This window comes from Dermacentor variabilis, chromosome 7, assembly GCF_050947875.1.
Source record: "Dermacentor variabilis isolate Ectoservices chromosome 7, ASM5094787v1, whole genome shotgun sequence".
NCBI lineage: Eukaryota > Metazoa > Arthropoda > Arachnida > Ixodida > Ixodidae > Dermacentor > Dermacentor variabilis.
In genome coordinates this window covers 55,993,495-56,008,670 of record NC_134574.1, presented here as the reverse complement: position 1 = coordinate 56,008,670, position 15,176 = coordinate 55,993,495, and the positions used below count along the sequence as shown (strand labels likewise).

The 15,176-nt window shown below is 46.9% G+C and overlaps 1 long non-coding RNA gene across 3 annotated transcripts; it reads right to left on the bottom strand.

Annotated features, from left to right (window-relative positions):
- Window positions 1-458: 458 nt before the first annotated feature.
- On the bottom strand, window positions 459-13,987 carry LOC142587456 (uncharacterized). Of its 3 annotated transcripts, XR_012829534.1 has the most exons (4): window positions 13,894-13,987; window positions 12,873-12,942; window positions 11,714-11,782; window positions 459-1,276 (listed from the first exon to the last, which is right to left on the bottom strand). It is a non-coding gene; the product is annotated as an uncharacterized LOC142587456 (long non-coding RNA). The 3 variants fall into 3 exon arrangements; XR_012829532.1 differs by lacking the exon at window positions 13,894-13,987 and having other exon boundaries at window positions 12,526-13,597; XR_012829533.1 differs by lacking the exon at window positions 13,894-13,987 and having other exon boundaries at window positions 12,873-13,597.
- Window positions 13,988-15,176: the final 1,189 nt, after the last annotated feature.

Here is a 15,176-nt window from a genome sequence, read left to right as displayed (position 1 = left end):
TTCATTTCAGTTTGCTGACACAATGACAAGAGACAGGAGGGAAGCTATGAAGCTGCTTGTCTCTCCACACCAAAAGCCAGCACCTATAGACTCTGCTAAAGATGTACTTCTCAAAATCTGGCTACTCCTTGACCAATCCGTGCAAAAATGTTAAATACGTGAGTCAGAAGTTATGTCAATCAGGGTGCTGCCACTCAAAGGGCAAAGCTCCTTGAAACAGCAAAGCCCAAAAAACAAGGAAATAAGAGCATGTGCGAACGTTTCATGCTTTATAATGTAGAATAAAGATTTCACCAACGCCAGGAATGACACGCTTTAGTGCCAGCGGGAACATCGTCTTGAGAATGGCTCCTTGATTTGGATTACATATTTCAACTAACAATTCTGCTGTATTGATTTACAGGTTGTATTTATGAAATCAGCAGCAATTCTGCTCGTACAGTTTGAGAAATATGCAAAGTTGATGCATGGTTCTTTCACATAAGAATTTGAAGGACAAATTCTAGGAAGCGTTACAAAGGCAGAAACAGTGTTCGAAGGTGTCAGAATGAGGGCCATGAAATGAGGTCCTTGACTAACCGAACAGTGCCGCTGCTGCAGACATTTTAAGCATGAAATGCTTTTAGCTCCTGTTGTCAGCCACCTTCAATGAACCAAAAGCCAGAGCCATTATCCTGGCACTCAAACCAGCTCATCCGGGCAAACAGTCAAGACTGCAATACATATGCTAGTTACTTCCCAAACATGTTAAAAAAATATTGCTTTTGAGTTCTAAATATTTGCTCACAATATCACTCAAGCTGTAACTTCTAGTATGCTGAAGTTTTATTTGTCACTTCTAATAGCAACGTTCAGAGGCAGATACAAGGCACTGTACACTAGTCATTTTTTGGCACTGAGACACAGTTGCTTGTGCTCTTTTCAATGCCAGCAGTCCGCGAGGTCCACGGCGCATATGGTGGACCGAGACGAGACTTGCAATGGGGTTCTGTCTTTGACAGGGAACTTGCTTCCATATGGACCAGTGTACAGTTGCGTGATGCGGGGGGGTGGGGTGTGCCATTGCGAATGTGCGCTACACCCATTTTAAGATTGTGGCTAGTAACATCTACAATCAATCTGCTTTGTCGGCAGCCATTTCATGCTTACATCTATTCTCGATTACAGGAGAGCCAGTATTTTTTATTGTCACCAGAACAGCCTGAAAATGCTCATACAAAATTCTCCAAAGAGTGCAAGCGCTTCCGAGCTTTTTTAGTCTGTACATTCCAGCTATCTGAAATGAATCCAAGAAAGTAGTGGATGTTAAGGATATGATCATAGAGCTATGGCATATTACTTCGAGGTAGATGAAGTGGTACACGAAGGTGTCCTGTGTATTCTATTTCAGTGATAACATCATAGTGAACTGTTGGATAGGAGAGATGCCGCGCTAGTGCGGCCAGCATCAAGTGCAATCAAAACGTGGCTTTGCTGTTGTTCAAAGCAGATATTGCATTCACCCTACAGCAGAAAGGAAACGAAGCAACACCTTCAAGAAGGCAGTCCCCAAACAGCGAAAAAAAAAAGGTTGGAGGACACTTAAGCTGCGCCTTTAAGAGTGGAACACGATAGCATTAAAAGATCCCTGGCTGCTTCTCACGCTTCCGGGCAACTGCAGCTTATGCTTCTGTAATGTTTCCCTTGAAATGCTGGTGGCAAACGCTATGCGCGAAGGCGAGCTTTCTGGGGCATGGCACTCCTAAGACATACCTGAAATGGCAGCTGGAAAAGGGGTTTGTGTTTGAGTTTCCGCGCAACAGAATGATGTTTTCTCGCATATTCAAATTACAATCCAACGCTATCATGTCTCAAAGTTGTGTGCAAGCCATACTTTATGAAATTTTGACACATTATTCTTTGAGAATTTTAATTAGTTCAGTAACGCCTATATGCCACGTGGAGGGCCTGCACGAATCAGGATGCATGGTTCGGGATAAATTTTCTCATATGGAAAAGGTCGCCAACACCACTGCTGGATTTTCAGCGACACGGGGCCCTGAACGCTATGGCTGTTAATACCATTGTGAATCAGTTCCAGGCCAACAGCACATGTGCCATGCACAAAAAAAAAATAAAAGTAGATGCACGTGGGCACTTTCCAAAATTTTTTTACAAGAAAGGCAGAGGAAAAACCTTCGCTGCCAAGGCATTAGATGAGTAATGTGTAAAACATGCAATATGAAGCTTAATTTTACACCCGACAACGATTACATTGTAACGTAGATTGGAGACAAGAGTCTTGCAAGATATACGCTTCTCTTTAATGGCGGGCCAGAACAAGAGCGTGCAGCTTACGCACTTCATCGTCTTTAGTGGCACCGACCTTTGCGTGCGCCGTCCTGCGATGCGGGAGCCCCACATCTTTGTGTCAATTGCCTCCCATGAGAAGAGCGACCGTCTCGGTTCAAAAAGCTCTTTCAGCTACATAAGAAATGGAGCTCCTCAGGTGCATCTCAGCATTCAGGTATGCGTATAGTAGGGTTTCATGCGCACTACACGAACAACTTCAGCGGGAGGACGACGACGTAGTGAACTTGGCTCAGAACTGCAGGGGATCACTTCGTAGGTCACGTCACTGAGGCGGCGTGTAACCTTGTAGGGACCAAAATACTAGCGGATCAACTTTTCTGAGAGTCCATGGTGGCGGACGGGCGTCCAGACCCACACGCAGCCGCCGGTATTGTAATGGATGTCGCAACGACCCTGGTTGTATCGAAGGGTGGCGGTATGCTGTTGGCTCCGGATACGATGCCGAGCAAGCTGGCGTGCCTCTTCGGCTCTTTGTACGAACTCTTCTACGTGTTCGCTGGTCGGGCTATTATCAGCCATAGGTAGCATGGCGTCAAGTGTTGACCTGACGTGGCGCCCACACAAGTTCGAACAGCGTAAGCTATGTAGTCTCCTGTACAGCAGCGTTATACCCGAAAGTCACATAGGGTAAGATCGCGTCCCACGTCTTGTGCTCTACGTCGACATACGTGGAGAGCATATCAGCCAGTGTTCTGTTCAGACGTTCCATTAATCCATTGGTTTGAGGGTGATATGCAGTGTTCTTGCGGTGAGAGCTATGCGTCAGCTGGAGAACATCCTGCATAAGTTCCGCTGTAAATGCTGTAACGCGGTCAGTGATGAGAACAGACGGTGCACCATGTCGTAGGACGATGCGGCGTACAAAGAACTTGGCCACTTCATATAAATTTACTTGAGAAATAGCTTCGGTTTCGGCGTACCGGGTTAAGTAGTCGGTAGCGACGACTATCCATCTGTTGCGCGAAGAGGTCACTGGGAATGGCCCAAGTAGATCCATTCCTATTTGTTGGAACGGTGCTTGAGGAAGGTCCACAGGATGGAGAAAGCCAGTCGGTTTAACTGGTGCTTTCTTGCGACACTGACAATCATGGCAGGTCTTCATGTACCGTTGCACAGAAGAATATGGCCGGGGCCAGTAATATTTCTGTCGTATCCTTGCCTAAAGTCTTGGCGAATCCCAGGTGTCCCGCACATGGCTCATGATGGCAGGCTCGCAAAATGTTGTGGCGTAGCGCCGACGGCACGACAAGGAGGTACGTATTGGGGCCGCTTCCGCAGTTTTTCCTGTAAAGGACGTTGTTGTGCAAGTAGTATGATGATAAGCCGCACATGAGCAAGCAGGGTAAAACACCTTCAACTCCTTGGAGGTGTTTGATCCACGGCAGCAGCTCAGCGTCAGCGTGCTGGTGCTCAACCATCTTTATGGCGTCGATAACGGCGACAAATGGCAAGTCATGGTCAGGGTCCAATGAAGTCGTAGGGAGTGGTGCACGTGACAAACAGTCGGCGTCACTGTGCTTCCTGCCAGATCGGTAGACAACTGTAATATCATACTCTTGTAAGTGAGGGCTCCAATGGGCTAGTTTGCCTGAAGGATCCTTGAGGTTGGCAAGCCAGCACAGGGCGTGGTTGATCGCTCACAGCGTTAAAGGGTCTACCGTACAAGTAGGGTCGGAATTTACCAATTGCCCACACAACCGTTAAGCATTCTTTTTCAGTGGTTGAGTAGTTTTTCTCAGACTTGGTGAGACTGCGGCTTGCATAAGCAACGGGTCGTTCCGCACCAGCTTGCCACTGCACAAGCACCGAGACTCTCATTGCTGGCATCAGTATGGATTTCAGTGTCAGCGTCTTCGTTGAAATGAGCAAGTATCGGGGCCTCTTGCAAACGCTTGCGCATTTCATTGAACGATTGCTGCTGCTCGTCCGCCCAAATGAAAGGCGCATCATCGCATGTAAGCCCTGTTAGAGGCTCAGCAATTCTCGAGAAGCCCTTGGAAGCGCCCATAATATGCGCACAAACTAAGGAAGCGTTGGACAGCCTTCTTGTCTGTGAGTGGTGAAAACTCAGCGACGGCAGCTAACTTGTCGGGGTCTGGTCGGACGCCTTGAGGACCAACGACATGGCCAAAAAATTTGAGCTCTTGGAACCCGAAGTAGCGTTTTTCAGGCTTGATGGTGAGGCTGGCAGTATGGATCGCAGGACACCCTCGAGTTATGCGAGATGTTCGTCAAACGTGCTCGAGAACACAACGACATTGTTTAAGTATACGACGCAGTTTTGCCATTTGAGTTCAGCAAGCACGGTATCCATCGTCCGCTGAAAGGTGGCAGGTGCGGAACAGAGACCGAAGGGGAGAATTTTGAACTCATACAGCCTATCAGGTGTCACAAATGCTGTTTTTTCACGATCCTGTTTATCAACTTCGATTAGCCAATATCCTGATTTAAGATCCAACAAAGAAAGAAACTTGGCATGTTGTAGACGATCCGATGCGTCGTCGATGCGTGGCAATGAATAAACATCACGCTTGGTGACACGGTTCAACTTTCTGTAATCTTCACAGAAGCATAGTGTGTTGTCTTTCTTTCTAACACTACAGGGGAGGCCCACGGGCTGGTGGATGGCTGGATCACGTCGTCTTGGAGCATCTCTGTAAGGATGCTGACGGACAGGACATCCAGACTCGTCCGTAATAATGCGGTGTTTTGTGATACACTTGCGCCGCACTTTGGATGACGTTGAAAAACAGTCCACAAATTCATTCGCGAGACTCAGTAGACGGTCTTTGTGATGGTCTGGCAGAGCGGCGTTAACGTGAATCCGTTCTTTTAGGCTGGGGAACCCAGACTGCTGAGACGATGCGGTTTCCAATGTGGCAATGTCAGTAACGTTAGTGATTTCGTGAAGAAATGAGCTCAGTTTGGCCATGTTGTTCCTCGCGGTACATGCCGATAATCGTTGCTAAAGTTTGTTAGCAAAACGACTGAACATTTGTTTTGCACCTGAAGAAGCCCTCTGGCTATACAAATGTGGCGCTCAAGAAGCAGGGGCATGTTTGCCTCAGCAATTCCTTCGGCGGCGTCCTCCATGTCGCATTGGACAAGGGTAAGCATGCTGCTCTTGGGTCGCAACGTGATGTGATCGTCAGTTACGCGAAGCGCGATGTCACGGTCGTTGTCATTACTGTTCGCTATGGCTTGCGTAGTAGTGAAGCTGACTCTAGACTCTTGCAGGTCGATGATGGACCGTTCGCCTGAAGGAAATCCATGCCGAGTATAAGGTCCTTTGAACATTCAGGAAGATTGACGAAGTCGCCGATGTACGTGAAGCCCCGAATGTTGACTCGTGCCGTGCACCGGCCCATTGGAGTTATGAGATGACCTCCTGCAGTACGAATCTGAGTTTCGGTCCATTGCGTCGAAACTTTGTTCAGTATACGCGCGAGATTCTGGCTCATAACAGACGTGTCCGCACCCGTTTCGATTAACGCCATGACCTCGTGGTCATCTGTGGTAACTGGTACGGAACTACACTGCTTTCTTTGCGTCTCAATTACGTCATATCGCGGTCCTTGCAGTGGAGGGTCTTCAGCGTTCACAACATCAGCGACCTCTTCCTCCGCAGGTCGTTGGACTCGGTTTTCCCGGGAGGCTGGGCTGAGTGAGCGACATCTCGTTGCTCTCAGCTTGAATAGGGGGCTGGAAGACCTGTTTCGGGCGGGTGACGGTGACCGGGGTTCACGGAATCGTGGGGCAAAGCAAACGAGGTATGCGTCAATCTCCAGGGCGCATTCACCATTGCACGGGCACGGCGCATTCAGTGAAAATTCACGGAGCCCAGCTCATTGGTAGGGACACGCCCTGTAGAGGTGATCGGCTTCACCGCAATGAAAACACAAGGGCCTCCGGTCTGCGGAGCGCCATACGTCGCTCTTGTGGGGTGGGTGTGTTTCAGCCATGAATGGCGTGCAACGAGGCGAGTGTCTTGTTCAACGGCGCGCACACCAAGAAGGTCCAGGACGTCGCTCACATCGCGAAAAATCGGGGACAACGAACTTCGTGCAGCTTCTGTATACGACATGCGAGGTTGTGGCTGCCGTACCTTGTGCTGTGGTGTCTCGCTTCGCTCTGGGACTTGGACTGCCTGGCTGATTTCCTCCCGGGCGACCTCAGACAGAGCAGGTCGCTGTACCGATGCTGGAGCCACCTGAAGCTTTTGAAGCTCCTCTCGAACGATAAGCCTAAGGAGCTCCCACAAGGGATTAATATTGTCCAGGGATATAGCGAGAGAATCACGCGATAGGGTCGACACGTCGCGGTTCTGCCTTGTTCGCTGCTGCAGTGCCTTTTCCATCGATACGGCTTCCGCGAGAAACTCTGCAACACTATTTGGTGGGTTGCGTATTAGGGCACCGAATAACTCTTGCTCGACACTGCGTATCAAATTCCTTAGCTTCTTTTCTTCTGGCATGGACGGATCTGCGTGTCGGAAAAGTCGGCACATACCTTTGAGAAACATTGCGACGCTTTCGTTCGGCCTCTGTACTCTCGCCTGCATTGCAGATTCAGCTCGCTCCTTGCGATCGAAGCTGGCGTATGTGCTGATCAGCTGCCGTCGGAATTCGTCCCATGTCGATAGGGCCCTGCCTCACGGTTCTCAAACCAGGTCCATGCATAGTCCTCGAGGGCAAAGTAGGTGTTGCGTAGTTTGCGCTCTGTAGTCCAGACGTTGAATTCTGCGACACGCTCAAAGTGATCGAGCCAGTCCTCTACATCCTCAAAGGTGTCCCCATGGAAGGACGTGGGGATTCGTGGCTGGTTGAGGACGACCTCGGTCGGGGCGGTCGATGAAGAAGGTGGAACCAATGTATTCATCCTTCTGACTTGATTGCGTAGAGGCTCGTGCTCAGGTGGCAGTCCTTGAAGTCGACAGCTTTCCGTACCTGCACGGGAGTCAGCTTGACCGGACTTCGTACTGGGCTTGTAGACGGCGTTCGATCTGCGAGTGGTAGCAAGTACCTCACACCTCCGCCGAAAAATGTAACGTAGATTGGAGACAGAGTCTTGCGAAATGTATGCTTCTCTTTAATGGTGGGGCAGAACAAGAGCTTGCAGCTTACGCACTTTATTATCTTTCGTGACGCCGACCTTTGCGCGCGCTGTTCTGCAGTGCAGGAGCCCCACACCTTTGTGTCAATATGCACAAATTGCACGCAGAATTGACGTCGACTTGGGGTGAAGGTCGCTTTCCGAGTTCTGCCTGGTGTTGTCTACAAGCAACAAACGCATTGGTGAAGAAGCTTACACAAACATTTTTCGTTGTCCTTCACTGTCTTTAGTCTCTGTGTATTTTCTACATATCCACCAAACCTAAATGTTTTCCTTAGGGTTTTTCATGTTTCATCCCTAACAGTTAGTGCCCATTACAGTGTTGAAGATGTTTGCATGTTTTTTTATTCTACGCACAGCACTTAAAGAAGAGCCATCCTGTCAGCCACCTAGGTCTACTCCTTTTGTTCAACTACATTTTTTAGCCCAATGATGAGAAAGACTTCTCTAGCGTACCTGAAGGTCATGAAGAAGTAGAACAGGATTACCGGCTGCGCGAGATATTTGAAGACATACTAATGATTTTTTTTTCAGACAAGATTCAAAACATGTTACAAATTTATTAGCTTTCTTTTACCATTTTTATAAGGCTATTGAGTAAAACTATCTTCATCCTCAATTACTGACTGAATTCATCTTTGATAGCAGCAACATTCTTGTATCATATAGCGTGTGTTGATGTTGGGCAGTCCTTCTACAATAACAGCGTTTAGGGAGTTTTTATCTATGTGTAGCTGTTCGTTATTCTCCTTCCCAGTAACCCCCACCATACATAGTGGCATGCAGATTGAAGTATTTGGAACTAGGGATACTACATCGAGGTTGATGTGGCTTCAGAAATTTACCACCGGACACTCGCGAGCCATGCAGATGTTGTGGAAGCAAATAAATTATATAGGGTGGTGCCTAATGACATTGTGCCCAAAAAGCTTTACTATGTCACCTGGGGCTGCTTGGCTAAGGCCATAATTGGCTTTTGAGGGTTCTCACTCGTATCACCCCCTACCTCCTGGAGGAACTCAACCACTTGAATGGCACCTTGCCACAGGCATCAGTTATTTTTTGTCACAGATGATAATTAGACACGATTGCTTGTCTCACCCTGAAAACAATGTGGTTCGTGACATTTCGAGAAGGTGGTGATCTCCAAGTTAGTGTGGTCAGTGTGTAAGGCGACTAGCACAACATAAAGTTCCATCTCGTGCATCAGGCAGAATGCTGCTATTTCCAAATAAATTTGCTAAATAGGTCACAGAGGTGATTGTGAAGCTGAAGTCGAGTGCTTAGACAGATTGAGAATGTTAATGGTTGTGGAGATTCAAAGCCGCATCCTCAAATACTTTGCGCAGCTTGCATGACAATGTTGAAACTGGAGCCTGTGTCCTGTGCACTAATATTTCACTGTTTTGTATGGCTGCTTTTATAGAAGACGAAAGCCAAACTTCTCCAGGTTTAAGACTGGTTTTACGACAGCTATGACAGAGCCAACTCCCTGGTGCATGCTTATGGCGACGAAGCCATCAGGAGCACTCCACACTTTTATGGATTACACAAAAACTGAACAAGCAAGCCCTATGAGCCAATTCCTGCAGTAGACCATACCCTTCAGATACTACAAGTCACAGCTTGGTGTATGAAAAATTGATGCCCAAATTAGGGTTTTGGCAAATCCCTCAAAATTACAGAAAGTTCTTGACCACCTTTACAGCACCGTTCCGTTGGTTTCGCTTTAACTGCTCATGCGATTTGGTATCTGGTGTGCCCCAGATCAAACACAATGGTATATGAATGATATTCATCCAGAACTTATATGTGTTGCTTGTCATATGGTAGAGGTTATCAGTTGGTGCTCAACTAAACATGAACACAACGAACTCTGCAGTACATTTGAGGGCACCCACTGTGCAAGAGCTGCCATCCACAAAGAGAAATGTAAGTTTGGCATCACAATAACATCCTACTTGGGGCACATGAACGAAAACAAGCTCAAAGCTGTCACAGACATGCCAAGACCATCCTCCAGAAATACTGCTGCTAATGGGCATGACCACCTATCTAGGTTTATTCGCTCCTAACATGCAAACACTACACCCATTGTCCAGCATGCTGTTTTCAAAGCATGGTTTGTCTGGAACCCACACAGGTTCCAGAATTCTCAAAATGGAAAGAAATACTTTCTTCAGATCCAGTGCTTGGCTGGTGCTCCTCAAAATGAGAGACCAGCTGCTAATCACAGCTGATGCTTTGTGCTGTGGTCTAGTTGCAGTGCTCAGCCAAAAGCAAGACGATGGGCAACATGTTACTAGATACGCCTCAAGATATTTTGCAGAGACAGAATGCCTGGCTATGCCCAGATATAGAAAGAAGTGCTTTCTTTCTTGCAAGCTCGAGATAAATTCTATAAATGGGGCAACAATCTGTTTCCCAATCTATAAAATGAGCACATGATGGATGCATTATGAGGCATAATGTACATCTTAGGCAAAGACTTTCCCGCAGCTGATGGGGTGGGTGTGTTTCAGCCATGAATGGCGTGCAACGAGGCGAGTGTCTTGTTCAACGGCGCGCACACCAAGAAGGTCCAGGACGTCGCTCACATCGCGAAAAATCGGGGACAACGAACTTCGTGCAGCTTCTGTATACGACATGCGAGGTTGTGGCTGCCGTACCTTGTGCTGTGGTGTCTCGCTTCGCTCTGGGACTTGGACTGCCTGGCTGATTTCCTCCCGGGCGACCTCAGACAGAGCAGGTCGCTGTACCGATGCTGGAGCCACCTGAAGCTTTTGAAGCTCCTCTCGAACGATAAGCCTAAGGAGCTCCCACAAGGGATTAATATTGTCCAGGGATATAGCGAGAGAATCACGCGATATGGTCGATAGGGTCAAAGCATGGTTTGTCTGGAACCCACACAGGTTCCAGAATTCTCAAAATGGAAAGAAATACTTTCTTCAGATCCAGTGCTTGGCTGGTGCTCCTCAAAATGAGAGACCAGCTGCTAATCACAGCTGATGCTTTGTGCTGTGGTCTAGTTGCAGTGCTCAGCCAAAAGCAAGACGATGGGCAACATGTTACTAGATACGCCTCAAGATATTTTGCAGAGACAGAATGCCTGGCTATGCCCAGATATAGAAAGAAGTGCTTTCTTTCTTGCAAGCTCGAGATAAATTCTATAAATGGGGCAACAATCTGTTTCCCAATCTATAAAATGAGCACATGATGGATGCATTATGAGGCATAATGTACATCTTAGGCAAAGACTTTCCCGCAGCTGATGCACTGTGAAGTTCTCATGTGAAGGAGAATAACAGGCACCACAAGGGCCTACCAAGATTGAAGGCTATGCATGCTGCCTCTCCCCACCTTCTTTACAACAATTGAAGAAAGAACAAGTGCTAGATTAATGCTGCTGCCAACTTTGCATTTTCCCTCGAAAGAGCTGGACAAGGTGTTGCAAACTCTGAAAGAATTCTGGCTTTACAAGGACAATGTAGTCCAAGACATGTTGATATTTTGGCAATAAAACCATCGCGCCCAAGAAGCTACAGGAGCTTACCCACCCAGCACTTCTCACTTGAAGGCCACTTTGAAATCAAAAAATGCCTATCAAGATGACAAAGTGCTGCATCATAAATACATACAAACAGCAAATGTCTTCAAGTCATGTCGTACATGCTAACACCACAGGGCTAAGAGAAGGGTGACACTCCTGCAATTGGGATTCCGAGAAAAGCTGTTACAGAAGTTCACTATGGACATATTTTCTATTGGAGGGGTGTGGTGGCTCATCGTCACAAAATACTAGTAAGGGTATCCTGAGCTAGTACTGGCTAGTTTGACAGGACCTGTGGTTGTGACTCAATGCCTCTTTGTTTTCACAAGGCGTGCAATAGTGTAGTGGTCGTGAACCGCAACAAACTGTAGCTTCCAAAAGGGCGCAGCTCGCTGTTTGCAGAATTCATAAGAATTCCAACAAATGGCGTGCAGTCCACGCTACCAACAGCGCAATGATCTCACTGAAGCCACCATAAACTTATCCAAGAACTCCCTTGAGACGTCAGGTGATGCCTACAAGACACACGATTATAGACTGAGCCTTCTGAAAAATAGCTCCTCGCTAGTGCAAATGCTTACGAGCCAAAGGCTTAGGACTACACTTCTAGCTACTGCAAACAGCTTCTTTCCACAACTCCCGGACCCGAGGAAAATGAAAGTGCATGAGCAAAAGTGCAAGCAGAAACAGAAAACTTACTCTGATGTTGGGCATGGCATACAAGATCTACCCAATTTGTATCCAGACATTAATGTCCGAGTAGTTGACCTGGAAAATGCAGGCACACTTCAGCAGCCAGCAGATAAGCCCAGGTGATAGTGGATAGACACGGACAAAAAGACCATTCATCTCAAACAGGACACAACGAGTGCCACTGCCTCTGGCTGCATAATCAAGGGTTCGATGAAAGTTCAGCTGGTCAGGCATGAAAACGAAAAAAAAACGTGATCTAAGAAATAATAGTCACACGACTATTATTTGCCGAGCATGCGCAGGAACATAGTCACAAGATTGACTGGGACAATGCCACTGTTGTTGCCAAAGAAAAGAACATGTCATCCTGGCGGCTGCTAGAATTGCTAATCGTTCAATTGACGCCAGCTACGATGAACCGGACACCAGGGACTATGCCTGCGATTTACACATGTTCATTACGTCACATGCTGGCTACATAAGTGACGACGATTTCCTGTCCTACTCAGTGAACAAGGAACCCGTGTGTAGTTCCAAAACGTCGGGTTATACATCAGACTTGGTCAGTGACCGTGAACCCCCCTTCATGCCTCTGGCTAGGGGAGACGAACACAAGCAGCCACACGACTGTACCGAAGAGGTTCCGTTTTGTAGAGATCCTGGGCATCAACACCATAGAAGTGGACAATGCATAACACCAGCTAAGCAGTAAGCAACATGACCCTTTTTATACAGGGAAGGATGTGCTACAAAGATGCTTGTACTACTGCAACGCTAATGTGCATGCTTGTAGAAAATGATCACAATAAAAAACTCACCTCTTGCCTTGTGCTCAATGTTGAGGCTACCATTCTGAATCACAATTACTTTATCCCACCTAGCTAACAGTTTGTCAAATCTCAACGAGGTTTTAATAAGACTCTTGTCTCAACTACCCGAAACGCCAGTCTGTGTAGTAGTGTTACACAGTGTTGGGTTCAAATCTGCCATAATCATGAATCCGAATGAACTTGCCCACATTTCAGTTATTCTGCAAAAGTATTTGGGATCACTTCGTTGCTTCTATATGCACTGCGGCAATCACAGCTGTGAAACACATTTAGGTCGTACTGAAGATGTCAAAGACCATGTAACATATGTGCTGAAAGGAGCAATGACAACTTACGACATTGACAGATGCCATTCAGATGAGTGTTGCTGTGCCAGTCGAAATTGCTGCTTTGACAATGGCTAAACTTGAGACAGAATACCATGAGGCAAAGTGAAAAGAGAACAAAGGTGCATTTTTCAGCTACATCACCTCATTGCTCCAATGCCCATGCATTTGATAATTCATTCATACAATGCGACGGCCTAGGCAAAGCCACGTTTGGATGAACCAATGTCTGCTTTTAAACATCACAAAATTCCACTTTTTCACGCACTAACGAACAATTGGGAGGTTTGAGGATTTACGAGTGTCAAGAAATAGTGAATCTGTCATTCATGTGTTTACACTTTGTCTCATTATCTTCGTATGATCAAGTGTATGCTTGAAAGCGCAGACACTACACTGCTGGCCTGCTAGCTAAACGCACTTTCAAGTGGCAGCTGGTGATAGAAATCTTCGAGCATTTGTCTATAAAAACGCTCGCGTAGATTTCGCGGTATGCTCATGCGCTTTCAGTGCAACGCACTGCGTGACACCTGCCTGTCAGGCCGAGCAGGAGAGCGCCAAGGGACGAAACACCAAATTGTTCATTTGGCACTGTAAATACGTATGTCTCTATTATAGTGTGCCTGTATATACACTTCGACGACGGCAATGATGCCACCGCTTGCAAAGTCGGCCAATTTAAAGAATGTGTCACAGCGTTCGCTTTCCATGTGTACAATCTAACACGGCGAGTCTCTTTTTCATGCGGAAGCAGCCTTCTGGATCTAAAAACATTGATATCGCGAGCGCAACAGAACAAACGGGCGGTAGTGCGCATGAGGTTAAAATCGTAGTCCGCAAAATATGGGCTATAAATAACGGCTCAAACACGTTACAGATGGGTGTCAATTTAAGGCGTGCAGTGCATTTAAAGCGTACTTTTAGCGAGAACTTCAGGCGGCGTGAAAAATTATGCCTAAGCAGTCATAAATAACAAAAAAATTATGTACGTCCCAGATGAGTTGAAAGTGGTCGCGAACAGCTACCTTACCTGTCTATGTGAATGACAGGTGCAGCCTCTGAGCTTCTATACGATTCATATTCAGTATTCTATTGGGTACAAGAAAGAGTTATTACGAGGAAATATAAGGAACAGCTGGGGACAACCAAAAAAGCTGAGATGTACCATTGAAGCTCCCATGCTACGCTCACATCCAATTGACAGGAAGCCGCCATGGCACATTTTGACTACCGGAAATAGGTGGCGCTTAGAGCCTTAGAATTAGAGTTACATAAAGAAATGTTGAAACAGTTTTTCGTTTAAAATATTCTACGTGTTGCTTATTTTAATTGCCAGTTTTCGTTTTCATCCCTTGTCTATAGAATCGCCAACAAAAAGCACAATTTACAAACTGTTGAGAAGCGAAACCGAAACCAGGGCGACGCACTCTTTGCGGGTACAGTTTTATTAACCTTGATCAATGCCTTGATGATAGTGCGCCGAAGCCAGCACATGCGTGCAAAGGCGATGGATGCTACGTTCATGAGAACAATATCTCGACATCGGTCAATGCTGCATAACATAAGCTTGCAACTGTAGTTTACACACATTTTTTACACATGGTATGCTTCGGTTCTTTTCGGATTTACTCTCCGACACATTTTAAACTGTGCCACTACGCACATGCCAACATTTCGTCACAATTTCTTTAAAGCGGCATTTAGTTCATCGAGTACACCGACAAAACATGCGTGGAAACGCTTTCGAGCACCTGTCTCAGCAATCCCGCCTCCCTCCGCTCCCGCCCCCCCCTTTTTTTTTCCTTCACCGCCGCTAATTAATGCACGTATGAGTTAACCTCCACATACAAATCACTCGTGGCGTGTCCCTTCACTCCGAATTAAGTCTGTGCTGTAAACTTACGTACGTACATGTACAGTGCTATACATCGCGGCTAGTCGCGTCGCAATCCCGTGTTTCTCTAGGTTTAACGCCCGTTCAATACCTATGTAGAATCCAACAATCGGTTTGCTCTGGCGCAGTTAGAAGACGATCGTCGTCGTGGTCTTTGCACACCACAAACGCGCCACGCACACACACACACACAACTAGATTGCGCAAAACGCGCTGTTCCACGTTGCATCGCTTCGTTCGTGGTCGTGCTGTTTGCGCGAACGAACGCGTCCCGCACGCAACTCGATTGCTGTTTGCGCACGCCAAAACGCGATGTTCCATCTTCGTTCGTGGTCGTGCTATTTGCGCATACACATTCGTCACACGCGCAACTAAATTGCTCTTTGCACACACCAAGCGCGTCACACACACACAACTTC